The sequence below is a fragment of the Natator depressus genome, chromosome 1, assembly GCF_965152275.1.
Source record: "Natator depressus isolate rNatDep1 chromosome 1, rNatDep2.hap1, whole genome shotgun sequence".
NCBI classification, from domain to species: domain Eukaryota; kingdom Metazoa; phylum Chordata; order Testudines; family Cheloniidae; genus Natator; species Natator depressus.
Window position 1 is genome coordinate 215,990,646 of NC_134234.1, and position 13,944 is coordinate 216,004,589.

Below are 13,944 nucleotides of genomic sequence, written 5' to 3' on the forward strand. Positions count from 1 at the left end.
TTAGGTGTGTGTGTATATATATATAGAGAGAGAGTATAAGAAAAAAAACGAATCAAGTACGTATAACTCAGAAGAATACATCAATAATAAAACATAAATTTATTGCAATACATGATAGGATCTGATTTCCTCGCATTATTTTGATCTACGTTAGTACGATGCCCCCCTGGTTTAGGTGGGGCTAAGTAATAAAAAGAGAACAGAAAAACAGGGGAAGTATGTGTAGTGGAGTGTAAGGAAGTCTAACAAAGTTCTAATTTTTCCCATGATGACTACTTCGATGCTTTTTTTGAAATATCAAATATCAAATTTAAAAAAAAATGTTTTTTTTTTTTGGTGCCCCCTGCTTTGCGGGTGCCCTAAGCACGTGCTTAGTCTGCCTCTTGGACCAGATCCTGCGCTCCACTCAAGACTAAATCGAGAGTTGCCTCTCCCTTTGTGGGTTCCTGTACCAGCTGCTCCAAGAGGTAGTCATTTAAAGTATCGAGAAATTTTGTCTCTGCATTTCGTCCTGAGGTGGCATGTACCCAGTCAATATGGGGATAACTGAAATCCCCCACTATTATTGGGTTCTTTATTTTGATAGCCTCTCTAATCTCCCTTAGCATTTCATCATCACTATCACTGTCTTGGTCAGGTGGTTGAGAATAGATTCCCTACTGCTATATTCTTAAAAAGAAAAGGAGTACTTGTGGCACATTAGAGATTAACAAATTTATTTGAGCATAAGCTTTCATGAGCTACAGCTCTCTTCATTGGATCCGATGAAGTGAGCTGTAGTTCATGAAAGCTTAATCTCAGATAAATTTGTTAGTCTCTAAGGTGCCACTAGTACTCCTTTTCTTTTTGCAGATACAGACTAACACGGCTGCTACTCTGAAATGTGTTATATTCTTCTTAGGGCATGGAATTACTATCCATAGAGATTCTATGGAACATGTGGATTCATTTAAGATTTTTATTTAATTTGATTCTACATTCACAGAGGACTTGTCTTTACTAGGAAATATGTTTAAACGTGGGTGGGAGGAGTTCTTAGTGAATTTGATGCTGACTCTGAGTGTCTGATCCTTGTAGATAAGATCAAGTGTCACAATGATCATTCTGTCATCTAACTTCGCTCTTCCCAACCCACTGCAAAATTTGAGTTGTATTTGAAATAGTTTAAAAATTCACCACTCTGTCTCTAAAAATTTAACATTGAAACACGTCTCTCTGCTGTCAAATAAAAACCCCTTCTGTCTGAAAATCAACTAAAACTAGAACTGAAAGAGAATAGGGGAAACAGATCATTTTCCTCAATTTGCTTTGTGCTTTTTGAAAGCACTTTGTATATAATCAGTTTCGCCTGTTGTGTGTGTTTTTTTCTCAACAAACTGGGAGAGAAATTCCTTAAAAAAAAAAAAAATGTGATTCTAAAATCAGAAAAAACTTGCAGTGAGACACAGAGGTGAATATAGTACTGACACTATTCATAATACACTTTGGAGTTGCCTGTTTTTTAAGATGAAACTGTCTCTTTAAAAGACACCCCTCCCCCCCAACTTTTTGTTGCTGAATGTTCTCAAGAAAACCTCATCCTTCTCCTGTCAGTTCAGCAGCAGAAACCTAACAATATTCCCAGTACTGGATAAGATCCTGTCGACTTCTGTTATGTTTCGTACACTGGGAAAAAACGAATGATTTGTCAACTAGAAAATAAAATTGGTAGAGAGAACTCTTTTCCAGGTTTGCTCTGTACTGAAGAATAGAAATACAATAAAATAAAGGGATCGGGGAGGAGGGTTAATGGGGAAATCCAATAGCACTTTGTTTCTATTTAATAAGCAAACCTTTCTTGTGCGGTTTCCACGGAGAGCAGGGAAATATTCTGACACAAAGGAATAATCATTCTTAAACATCATCCTGTGCCTGATTTTTACTGGAGGAAGCACCTGAAATCCTCATTAATTGTGTAAAGTGAGCATCACGGAGTTGGCTTACCTCTGTTTGGACCATGGCTCAGTCTCCCCTTCTCTAGCAGTGGTTTGGGTTTAATGACACTCTGGAATTTCCAAACCACCTCAGCATGGTTTAATAAGTCTCAAACAGCACCATCCCTCCTGGGGGCAGGTTTAATAATATCACAAAATCTCTCCCAACAGTCATATAAGAGACCCACCCATCCTGAGCCTGTTTCCCTTATGGCTCCTTCTAACCAGATTATTCTAATCCTGAAAGCTCTCAGCCTTCCCCATAAGCTTGGTTCAGCTGTCACCTTCCCTAGTAAGGGTGGTGCCTCCTGCTGAGCTCCAACAGCCAGTTTCCTCTGTGGAGAGACCCACAAGTATCACCTACCTCATGCAGGTGGCTCTTAGATTGAGCAACAGGCCCTGCCTTGCTCTCATTTTAGTCCTGTTACCCTTCCCTCCCCCCACCAGACTACATCCCTTCCTCCCTCTCTCCCCCTCCCCCCAGTCCCTTTTTAAAGAGCTGAGGATCTGTGTTAGAAGAGCTGGACCATCCCTAAGCTTAAAGGGCTGGACCCCTTTTACAGTAAGGCTACTGTTTGCCAGTTTTGGTATTTTCTCCAGCACTTTCACATTCAACCAGAAAAGGAAAACCAGACTAGCTAGTTCATTTATAATAAATACAATTGGTTTTAAAAACAATACTAAAAATACTAATTTGCACTTACATTTTTGATGCAGGGATCTCAGAGTCCTTTTCCAACATCAGCACATAGCAAAAGATATTTTACTCCTATTGTCTGAGTATTTGAAGCCACTAATTAAGCGATGTGTCATCACCCTCATTTTAATGTTAGGAAATGGAGGCACAAAGAGGTTAAGTGACTTGCCCAGCATCCCACAGAAGTTAGCTGGGGAAGTTGGCTGCCAGTTCCCTCTGCTCGAACTACTAGACCACATTCTCTTTTCTCTTTGAAGGCCTATATGTTGAGAGGGATGCAGGATTTATTTATTTTTACTAATAAAATGCACTCATTCCGTGCTTCATGCCTAAAATACCGCAGCAATAGTCTGCTGCCCGTTAGTCAGGGTTTAAGTAGCTGCTTGATTGGCCCTGTTGGCGTTAGTCCAAGGCATCCATTTAAAACCAAACAAAAACAACTCCATTTGCTCTTGGGACATGATTTGAGTAGCGGGAAGAAGCATATGCCTTTTTGTACATGTCGAAGTATGGTGATGTGCCCTCTGGCTTTCAGGAGAAAGGTGTTATCAAGCATTGGGCCCCATGTAAGAGAAAACATCCACACCTTCTAGGTTCTGCAAGTCCTCTACTGTTATGGATCATGGTTTACCACGTAATCCCGTGCTCCAGCCCTCTTTTCCTTCCCTAGCTCTTCAGCTCCATCTGCTGGTATGAATGACCTCCCTTCCTCCTCATTGTGCACATGACCAGAAGGTTCATGTTTTCTTGAAACCCATGGTTGTGTAGAAAGCAGTCACTCCGCTCAAGAGCAGGAATAACTTTCCAGCATGACTGTTGAGGTTTTGGGCAGGTCAGTTTTGCAACCTAGCCACTGATGGATGTTTTACTTAACAAAAACAACTACTTGTATTGCTGGGAATGAAGGGGATTCCACTAATGGTTTTTCTTTTTTCACCAACTGTTTGGGGCTGATATGTCTGTTCTCCAGGTCAGACAAGGAGAGCTGTGTATACCAGCCAATGGTTATTGCTCTGATATTTATTGGATGTTGGACTGCTGTCCATAGCACAACTCTGGAGTGGGCCTCTTGGCTGGGAGAGATTTCAGCACCCTCTTAAATGTGCTGAATAATGTCAGATCCTCTGGGATCAGTCAGAAACTAAAGATAGAAAAGACGTATTGGATCATACTCCCATCTGTCTGGAGTCAGTGTTGGATTGTTCTCTGCAGAGAGACATATTCTCTGCAGCAGATTCTCCAATGTCTTGTCTAGTTTTGAAAATTCCAAGAGATGAGGCTTCCACCACTCCCCTTGGGAGATTATTCCACAGCCTAATACATATCATTCTCAGGAAGCCTAAACTTTTCCCTTCTTAATTTCATCCAGGGGTGGTCCTAGCTGTACTGCTGTGAGTAAATCAAAGAACCTGTGATTTAAACAAACAGCACTGCTTTGGTAGTCGGTTGTCAGCTATCAGTTTAGCTGCACTTGCTGAACATGGGTTGGCTGTAAGTATAGTGTCAAACTGTTTGGCATCAGCTCAACTAACAGTGGTTAAGCACTGCTTGCTGAATTAGTGCAGAACATGGTTTGTGCTTGTCTGCGCTTGCATCTAAGCCATGTTCAGCTCTGGTCTAGCTGAACCAGTCACTGAAATGATGTAACCTTCTATGTTTCTAGGGAATTTCCTGACATCAGGAACATGAGCCTAGTTGTTGCATGGCATTTAGGCCAGACTGGAGCAGGGACTCTGTTCTGGGGAAGGGGGAGGGAGGACAACATTCAAGTCCTGTTGAAGAGAGCAGATATACAAAAGTGAATGGCAAGTAGGCTGTGGAGCCTGGAGGGCCATGGCATTTCTGTGAGCAACAGGCACAAAATGCTGGATTAAACCCCTAACATTGAATGTGAATAGATGTAGAGTTGAAGCCACTCAATTAGCTCCTGGATTGCTGTATTTATTGAAAAGGTCACATTCAGGTTAGGAAACACAGTTCTCTAAATCAGATTTTCTTATCTTTTTTTTTTTTTTTTTTTTTTTTTACAAATTACATCTTAGATTAGGAATCTGAAAGCATTTAAAAAATCTAATTTACTTCTCATGGAACTGCTTATTTACGCTTTATACTCATCCCAATTTAGACCATAAAAATAGACTTTCAGGTTGTCATGCACTGGCACAGTGCTGCAAAGTGTGGATGCAAATATACAAGGGATATATTAATTTTTTAAAAAACCTTCCTGTTGACTAATGGAAACATTTCTATTGGGTAGATTTTGTAAAGGCTAGTTGAACAAAACCTATATTTTCTAGAGATCTTACCCAAAGCTAGTCATTTTGATGAGGCTTTCAGTACAGATTGAGATGTCTTTTCTGTGGCCCCTCTTCACCCTGCAGGAGAGAATCCACTTCTGCCATTGCTGCTGTCTTCATAGCACTTCCCCAGCATCAGAATGGAACTGACATCTTATCTTGTCCATTTGTTGTGTGAGGGGTAATAGCAGAGGCTGCCACGTGATTGGTGCTGCTAGAGGAAGTGGTAGAGGTCCACATGAACTACTCCATGTTACTTTCCAGTAGGGCAGTGGTCTTCCTGTACTAGAAGCAGAAATGAGACCAGCAAGGTTAGTGTTTCTAGCATTTGAGTACACCCACTGGAGAGTGTGCTGATGCAGGAGAATTCAATAAATAAAATAACAGGCCTGCTTAATTTCCATTCTCAATGTTATAAAAGGTGCTCAGATACCTCTCTGATGGGCACAGTATAAGAACCTAGATTGGAAAGGAAGCACTGGATTTTTTTCCTGGTGCCTGTTGTATTAATTTAGATGGACTATATGGGGTCAAAGGCATTATGACCCACATGACTCTGTCACTGTGCAGCATTAAACAGTTTTAAACAATGTCTGGGGTTTGATATACAGACACGTCAACCTGCTTAGTACCATGGCGCAAACACCATTAATTTTTGTCAAGTATCGGGGGGGGGGGGGAAGCCGTTTTAGTCTGTATCCACAAAAACAACAAGGAGTCCGGTGGCACCTTAAAGACTAACAGATTTATTTGGGCATCAGCTTTCGTGGGTAAAAAACCCACTTCTTCAGATCCTTACCATTAATTTTTGTAACCTTTTATTAAAGATACAGAAAAGAAGAAAACACAGTAAAAGCATTTGACATGTAAAGTATTAAATGAGGCTTTCATTTTAACAACCTCCCTTGTTCCTTTTCACTTTTGCTGGAGAGAGTCTTTAGAAGGAAAAAGCCCCTCTTGTTTGACATTCTCTTAAATGGTATCAAAGATAGTAATAACTTTTTTGAGGGGATGGGGGAGAGGAGAGAAGAAGTTAGCTGAGATGGGCTTAAGTTGTTGTTGCAGGTGTTGTTAAAGTCTGATCCTGTTTCCTGAAACACAAAACAAGACAGACACGCACAAAAGGGAAGAGAAAAGAATAGCACAGATAGAAAATGCAGCTTTTTGTGTCTGGTGTTGACTTTCACTTGCATCCTTGCTGCTGAAGACACTCAGGCACAGCACAAGGTCTTATTAGCCACTCTGAGACCTGACCAGCATCTGGCTGTTTAGGTCATAGCTTTTATTTGCCATCTTTTGGTCACAGGCTTACAGCAGTATGGCAAAATATGCAGTCTTGGATGGCTAAGCCAGCCTCTTATTTGACAGAAGGAAAAAGGAGAGAGAAGAAACAAGCTGGGGAAGGCAAAGGACACATGGGTGAGAGGGAGACAAAGTCTCACATCCCAGGTGGTGGTTTGGCTTCAGCTGGAGATGGTGGCAATGTCATTTGACCTCCCTCTCTTGGGGTCTGGTCAGGACATCTCTCAGGATCAGGATGACAAAGATCCGGAGTCTCAGGTGGTGGTAGGGTGGCAGCCATGATGGTGAAGTTTGCTCCAGTAGTTGTTTTTTTCTCCTCAGAGTCTCTCTTTAAGGACCTGAAAAGGGAGTGATGGGTGGAATAGCCCATCCCTTCATTATTTTGTTTACCAATTAGACCTAATTTTTAACACATGAATATTGGTTCATCGATTTCTGGTCATTTACTCCTCTTGTTTACCAGTAATAATTTTAATACAGTTCTTGAATTATATCAGTTGACCTTTTTGTTGGTACTAGTTCTGTTTTTCTGTCTTGCTTTTGCACTCTTTCCCACCAGTATTTGTTGTTATAGGTTATTGTGACATTTCATGAATTTTCACTTCTTACCGTTGAGCTGCCAATTAGGGTAAATTTGTAGGTCTAATTATTACAACATACATCTGTGTTAATATATATTATTTCCATTATGAGGTCATTCCACTTTTATGATTAGACTAACTTGCCAAATAAAGGGCTGCTTTTGTCCTTTAATACTTGATCTCTCCTAATCTAATCTATGTTTTTTAGTAGCTTGCCAATCGCTATTGTATTGGAGTGCCTTACAAAACTAAATCTGTGCATGTTTCACATAAAGACCAGGGCTTTTTTTGCTTCTCTCCCCCTGTTCAGACGCAGGTGGGATATGTGAGAATTCTTTATATCTTGACCTTTCCTCCACATTCTGAGAGGAGAAGAGCGTGTGTGTGTATGGGAAAGCTGTGTCAAAGAGGTGAGTCCTGAAGATGATCAGGTTCGTGGTCACTGTAATTTCTTCCCTCTCCTATCCCCTTTTGGATTTCTTTAGACGATTGCTTTTTGACCTATATCCGTGTGCCACTAGTAAGTGGGATTTTGGGGTGGGGTTTCAGGCACACAGAGCATTGACCTAACACTGCTCCCAATGATGTTAGCAGCAAACCTTCCATTGACATCAGTGGGAGCAGAGTCAGAGTAAGATGGAGCACTTTTGAAAGTGCTCCCTCTTAATGTTTGATCCTCCATGTCACAAATCTTATCTCCTGCAAAAAATACCAAGGGATCCCATGGTAATTCTGGTGTCTCTTTTACTGTTGCTTTGAAGTAACTGTGTGTGTATGCAGTGAGATATTACACAGAATGATTTTAGTTTCATCCAATATATACAAACGTTGGTCCACCTCTGTGTTCTTAATAATTAAACATTGTACAGTATCTGTCTCTGAAGGGAAGGGGAGGGGAGAAGATCCTTTGAGGGGCAGTACGATAGTCACTACTGATACGGAATATATTCCACACCCTTGTCTGGCCACAGCAACCCTCCTTAATTTAATCCACTGACATAAATGTATATTTATCAACAGGGTTTGAAAGCTGCATCAGATGCTGCTGTCTATGGCTGATATCCACCCATCCCTACCCTCACATCTTTGGTGCCCTACTCTGATTGGGAGTGGGGCTAAGATGCTGGCCTTTGTACTAAGATGCTGCCCTTGGACTTCCTAAGGGGATCTCCTAAGAGTATTGGCCTTTGCTAATAAGTGTCTGGAAAACGAGAAACTCTTTCCTTGCTGTTCTGACAATGTAGAGAGATCCACTTCCTTTCTTCTTGGCTGCTGGGAAAAGGAAGGGAAAGCTTGTCTCTTACAGCTATCTGTTCTGCCAGAAGTTGTGAGGTGTGCAGGTCGCAGGATCTGGCAATGGGAGGAACAGGGTGTCAGCAGCCTGCTTACCCACTTGATTTGCTGTGTGGCGGTGCTCTGGGTGTAAAATCTGTAAAGCAAACTCCAGACAAAAAGCAGCTGCACCAGCGTATTTTGGGATGAATGAGCTGTGAGTCACAGCAATCTGCAATAGCTGAGGTTGCTGGAGTTCAGGCTGGAGGAAGGATGTGAGGGTTGTAGCTCAAGGCTTGAGAGAGGATGGGATGTGGTTCGTTTGTCATAACAGTTAGCTCAATGGGACAAAAATTCTACTGTGATCTAAAAAAAGCAAACAAAATTTTAGGCTGTGTTAAGGAAGGGCTAGAAGTGAATCCTGAAAACATGCTCATGCTGGTGTGAAAATAAACTGCAGGCGCTCATCTTGAATGTTATTTTCATATCTGCTCACCTCATCTCAATAAAGAGAGAGCAAAGATAGAAGGGGGTAAAAAGACTTGTCCCTGTGAGGAGAAATGAGAAAGATTAGGAGGGAGATTTTCAAAGGCTCAGATGCCAGATAGGCATCTAAGTGCCATCTGAGCCTTTGAAAATCTCCCTGTTGGACTGTGTGTTTTTGAGAGGCAGAGAATAAGAAGAAAACATAAGAGGCATATAAAGTAACGAACAGTATAGAGAAAATAAATTGTTCAGTCCTGTTTTCCCTCTGCCTTAGTGCAAGAACAAGGGGACACCCAATTCAACTAAATTAAAAGGCAAGACGTGTCACATGGATGAAAGGGAATTCTTTTTTACATGGTGCATAATTAACGGGTGGAACTCACTGTTGCAAGATATTGAGGAAAGAGTTTATCAGCGAATGTTAGATATACAGAGAAAATTCACAGTTACAGAAGATAGGTAGAGTAAATTATAAGGCATAGAAAGCCTCATATAAGGCATATAAAGGCTCATGTTTCAGGGTATAAACCAACCACTAATTGCCTGGAGTTAGGTGAGAAACTTCCCTGTGGGTTGCTGCGTATTTGCATGTTATAGGTTTTTTTGTAGCCTTCCTCTGAAGCATCTTGCAGTGGGTGCTATCAGTGACAGGATAGTGGACTAGAAGGACCACTGGTCTGGTCTGGTGTTTCCTGTGGTCTCAATCAATGGAGAGTCTCCTTTTAGTTGATGGGAGGCATATGTGAAAAGATGAATAGTTGGGGAAGCTAGAAATGGGCTATTGCTACACAAGGGTGTTCTCTCTTTCTCTCCATGTCTCAGTTGAAATGACTGTGTGTTGTGATCTCATTAAAATTTGATACTACAAACGTTAATATAAGATTAAGTATAATGTTTAACCCCAGAAATAGTAGAAAAGTGAGAATTCCTCTGGCAGCCTTAACTCTGCCCCCTTAGGGGAATATGCACTATGAGAATGTCTTAAGTTACATGATCGCATAACACTGGGCACTGGGATGTACTATTTGGCAAATGTTTATGTTACAAATCTGGATTAAATTGGTGGCAATGTAGAAATATGTCTTACACTAATTTAAGCTAAATGATCTCATATCACTAATAAATGGACATAGGTCTGATTCCCAGAATGCTGGTCTATGCACACAGGTGTTAAAAAGACCATAGATTTCAAACATTTCTCACATACACTGTAATACACAATTCCTCCCCCCTGCCCTTCCTTTTATGATGCTGAAGTAAGTTTCACAGCAGGTTGAAAACTTGGTCTCTACTCTAACATTGGTGCAACAAATCACATCACTTTTTTAGCATGCTGACTGCTGTCAGAAGTGGGAGTTCAGAAACCTCATTGTAATTCACGGCTTTTATTTTCAAATTCATCTGGTTTTGCTGAGAAGGTGGGACTGTGCCATGCTGAGCGGAGGGACTTTCCTGGACTTTCTACCAAAAAATAACTATATGTTTAAAAGTAAAAAATGAATCGGGCTTCTAACATTTGCACATTAAATAGGTTAATCTCGGATACTACAGCAATGAAATACCCATAAATAGTGAAATAATAGGTTCACCAGGCTGTTTGAAAATTAAATAGAATATACTGTGAAACCTGTCTTAAGCAACTGCCCAAGGAAATGGTACAAATGGTAAATGATCGCTTAGTAAAGAAGGTCTTCAGTTATATGTTCAAATAGAAATGGTCCACCAGAGGCCTGATTTGTTAACCTTCAGTACGCACTGTGAGGCCCATCTTTTTGTTTCTGTGCAGTGGAAAAGAAGTGGGCTGAGGAATTTAAGGGGTAATTGAGGGGTTTCATTATTATGTATGTCTGGTGGGCAGTCATTAGAATGGGCTGGGCAGCTTATGATAGCATAGAATGCTTTTAATTGTGTGCTGAAAGTCTTCAGGAAGGCCCGAGTAGAGGCCTGAGGAGAAGAATAGTCCTTTGCCATAATCGCAAGACTGGGATTTGGGAGATCTAGGTTCAATCCCCAGTTCTGCCACAGGGTCCCTGTATGATTTTGGAATTGTCATTTAATCTCTGTCGCTTAGTTTTCCACTTGTACAACTGGGATAATGGTACTTTTTTTTTCCCCACCCTTTGTCTGTCCAGTCAGTTAAAACAAGGACTGTCCCTTCCAATGTGTTTGTACAATGGGGTGCTGATACTGGTCAGATAGAGCCTGAAGATGATGATTATATGAGGGCCCCATTGTGATGGGTGCTCTACAAACACCATGGAAGATAAAGTCCCAAAGAGTTTATAATTTAATCAGAAACAAGCTGCAGCAAATGAGGAAGGAAGTGGAAAGAAAAACTAACCGTAATACAATCATGTGGCAACATAGATTAGCGACACGCACAACTTGATGGTCCCCAGTTACGTGAGAGTTTGTTCTAAACCTTAAAATGAACATCATTTATTTCTGACTGTTGCACAACCCAACTAACGTCTGATTATGTCTGTTATATTTGATTATCCCTAACATGGGTGATTTCTTGACACAGTAACTTTAGTTCACATAGGTATTATTTGCCACATGAAGATGCGGCTTTTATTTTTCCATAGGGCTAAATTAATGTTGATCAGGAATATTATGATTATGATTACAGGGGCACCCTGTAAAATTCTTCCATTAGGCCAATAGAAAAGGAAAATTCCAAAGTGAAACAATGTTGGGCGTGGTTATTTGTTAGGTCAAGGTAATTTCAGTTGCAGAGGTCCCTGTTTTAGAATGGAGTTGAAGGCCTTTAGCCAAAACTGTAAATGATCCTGTCCTTTAAGTTACTGGGATATAGCTAAAGTTTAATGTACCATAAACTTAGACATTAGTAGGTGCAAGCATCCTGCAGGCAAAAGGATTAATTAGTTACGGAGTGGGGAGAATGTTTTGTCCTGGAGATATCGTAGGGGTTAGCTATTGTCCCTTCTCAGGTTGTTGAAGCCTGGACTCTTTTCCATTATTTTATCTGAGAAGTTCTTTGGTGCCACAAAAAACCCACTTGTTTCTAATCTGAGTCTGGTGGGATGTAAGACTCCTCCCCAACTAGGATTTAGATTTATTTATTTTTTTAAACAGAAGAAACTCTTTTCCCTCCTAATCTATATAGTCAGTCTTAAGTCAGGAAAAAATAAATCTGTTGCCTTTAAATGATAGGTCAGACCATCCTTCTTGCTGCTTTAGAAATCGTGTTCCTCTTCCTATTATCTTTCACATGACAAATGAGTCTCCTCTTCTGGTCTCCCTCTGCTTGCTGCTTCCTCATTGCTGTTCTCAAAACTTGTTCAACAGATCTAGGTTCGTCGGCTATATTGCACTTCTGCAGTTCATGAGCTCAGCACTCTCCGAAGATCCTTCCTTTCTGTAGAGTCTGCTTGGACAGTAAGTATGCATTTGTTGTGCTCATTGTATTTTCAGCCACTTTCAAATGAAGAATGTCTCCTGGTCCTTAGGAGGCAACTGGTTCAAGTACTTAGGCTAGATTTCAGAGAAGTATAAATCAAAGCTGTCCAATTCTTTAAAGAATTGGTTCTGACTTATGTATTCGAAACCTTATTCTCCCACTTTATCTACCAGTATCTATATTCCTGACCCAATTGTTTCCATGTTAACATCTTGTCCAACTTAGATCTTTCTGTGCTCTAGTAAAGGCTGTATGAGGGAAGGTGCAGTTTTTTCAGGAACTGAGAGTAAGACTATCACATCAGGTGTTCAGGACTCAAACTCTCCTCCTTGGAGAAGTCATCAGTGGAGCACCTGGTGTGCTCACTGCACAGAATGATGCCAGGACACGTGGTCTGGGTTTTAACCAGACTGCAACTTTATTAGTCAAATTACATCCAAGGTTTGCATCGTGGGACAGCCCAGCACACTCACTTGCATCCCATTGATCCTTTGCCAATTCTTGGGGCTCCCGTGGGGGGGGGGGAGCCAATCATCACACTAGGTGGGTATCTGAGTGCTGCCGCTTGCCCACAATCATCCCTCCCCTTTTTGGGGGTTGAAGCAGGAGGAGACCTCAACTCCCAGCCAGCGTCACAGTCAAGTGCATTGTTGGGACAGTTCCCCTGGGGTAGTGCCCTGGCCTATGGTTCATATTTGCCCCCAGGGGATTAGATATGCTCCCCCTGTCTTGTAAGGAGCTGTTCTCAGGGTGACTGCTATGTTACCTTTTTGGATCTGGAACCTAAATCAGAGAGTTCCACCAGAATAGGGAAGAACTGCAGGAATGTAATGTCTTCAAACTCTAGTTCCCATCACTCCTGGAGCCAGTCATGGGAAGAGCAAAGCCCCCTAAAATACAAGCCAAAACCTATCTTCCTTGTTGCAGCTGAGTGGACTTGCAGGTCAACCTCGAGCACATAAACATCCCTCCATATGGACACCCCATTATAGTGAGTGAGGAAACAGTACCAGGTCTTTCTTCATCCTTGTAGAGAACCTTATAAAGTGGAGCGGGGCCCATACCCTATAAGTAGCAGTATAGGGGGTCCCTAGTATACATTTTCCCCTTATCCATTGTTTCGGATATCTATTGCTCATCAGTAGAGGAACGTGTTCTGATTCACGTTAATCCTGATCCACATATCTGTCGTTTGCACGTATCGGAACCAACGTGAATTGGAACACGTTCGCCTAATGTACAGTACTGTACTTGCATCTGCTGGTCACGTTTAGGGCTTATTACCTACGGAGGACATTCTCCATGCTGATTAAGGAGACGGCGGGTGAAGGAAAGCCCAGTGTAAAGGAGTTTTGGAAGTCCTACAACATCTTGAATGGGGTGGAAAACATTGACGCATTGTGGGAAGAGGTCACTTTGCAATGTATGAACTGTGTTTGGTGCCATGCGCGGCCAGATGCTGTCCACAGCTTTGTGGGTTTTGATGCCATTCCTGCTCTTGACCAAGAAAATTGTCAAGTTGGTGAAGAATGTCAGTTTCGAGGAGGTGGAGGAGGATGATGTACAGGAGTTTTTGGAGTCTCACACTGAGCAACTGACAAATGAGGAACTGATTGAGCTGGACCAACAACGGATAGCCAAAGAAAGCAAGGACAATGATGATGATGACATAGGGCAGGAAGCCAGGAGTCTGATGACAAAGAATCTCTCCTGTTTCTTTGGATTGCTAGATGAGATGATGGAAATCATACAGATCCTTTTCATGAACCATCTGCTAGAGTCTCCAGGGCTCTCAATGATGCAGTGGCTTGCTACAGGGAGATCTATTGTTCAAAGATTCATGCAGGAGAGTAGACGTCGATAAAAATCCTTTTTTAAGACTTCTGCAACCAAAAAGCCAGCCACGGAAACA

General features: G+C 41.6%; 1 long non-coding RNA gene across 1 annotated transcript in view; it reads left to right on the forward strand.

The window, feature by feature from the left end:
- The window catches only part of LOC141975315 (uncharacterized), a 139,813-nt gene that overhangs the window by 19,146 nt on the left and 106,723 nt on the right, over window positions 1–13,944 (forward strand). The window contains exon 2 of the long non-coding RNA XR_012635893.1: window positions 11,921–12,010. This is a non-coding gene — a long non-coding RNA (uncharacterized LOC141975315). The remainder of the gene's footprint in view (window positions 1–11,920; window positions 12,011–13,944) is intronic.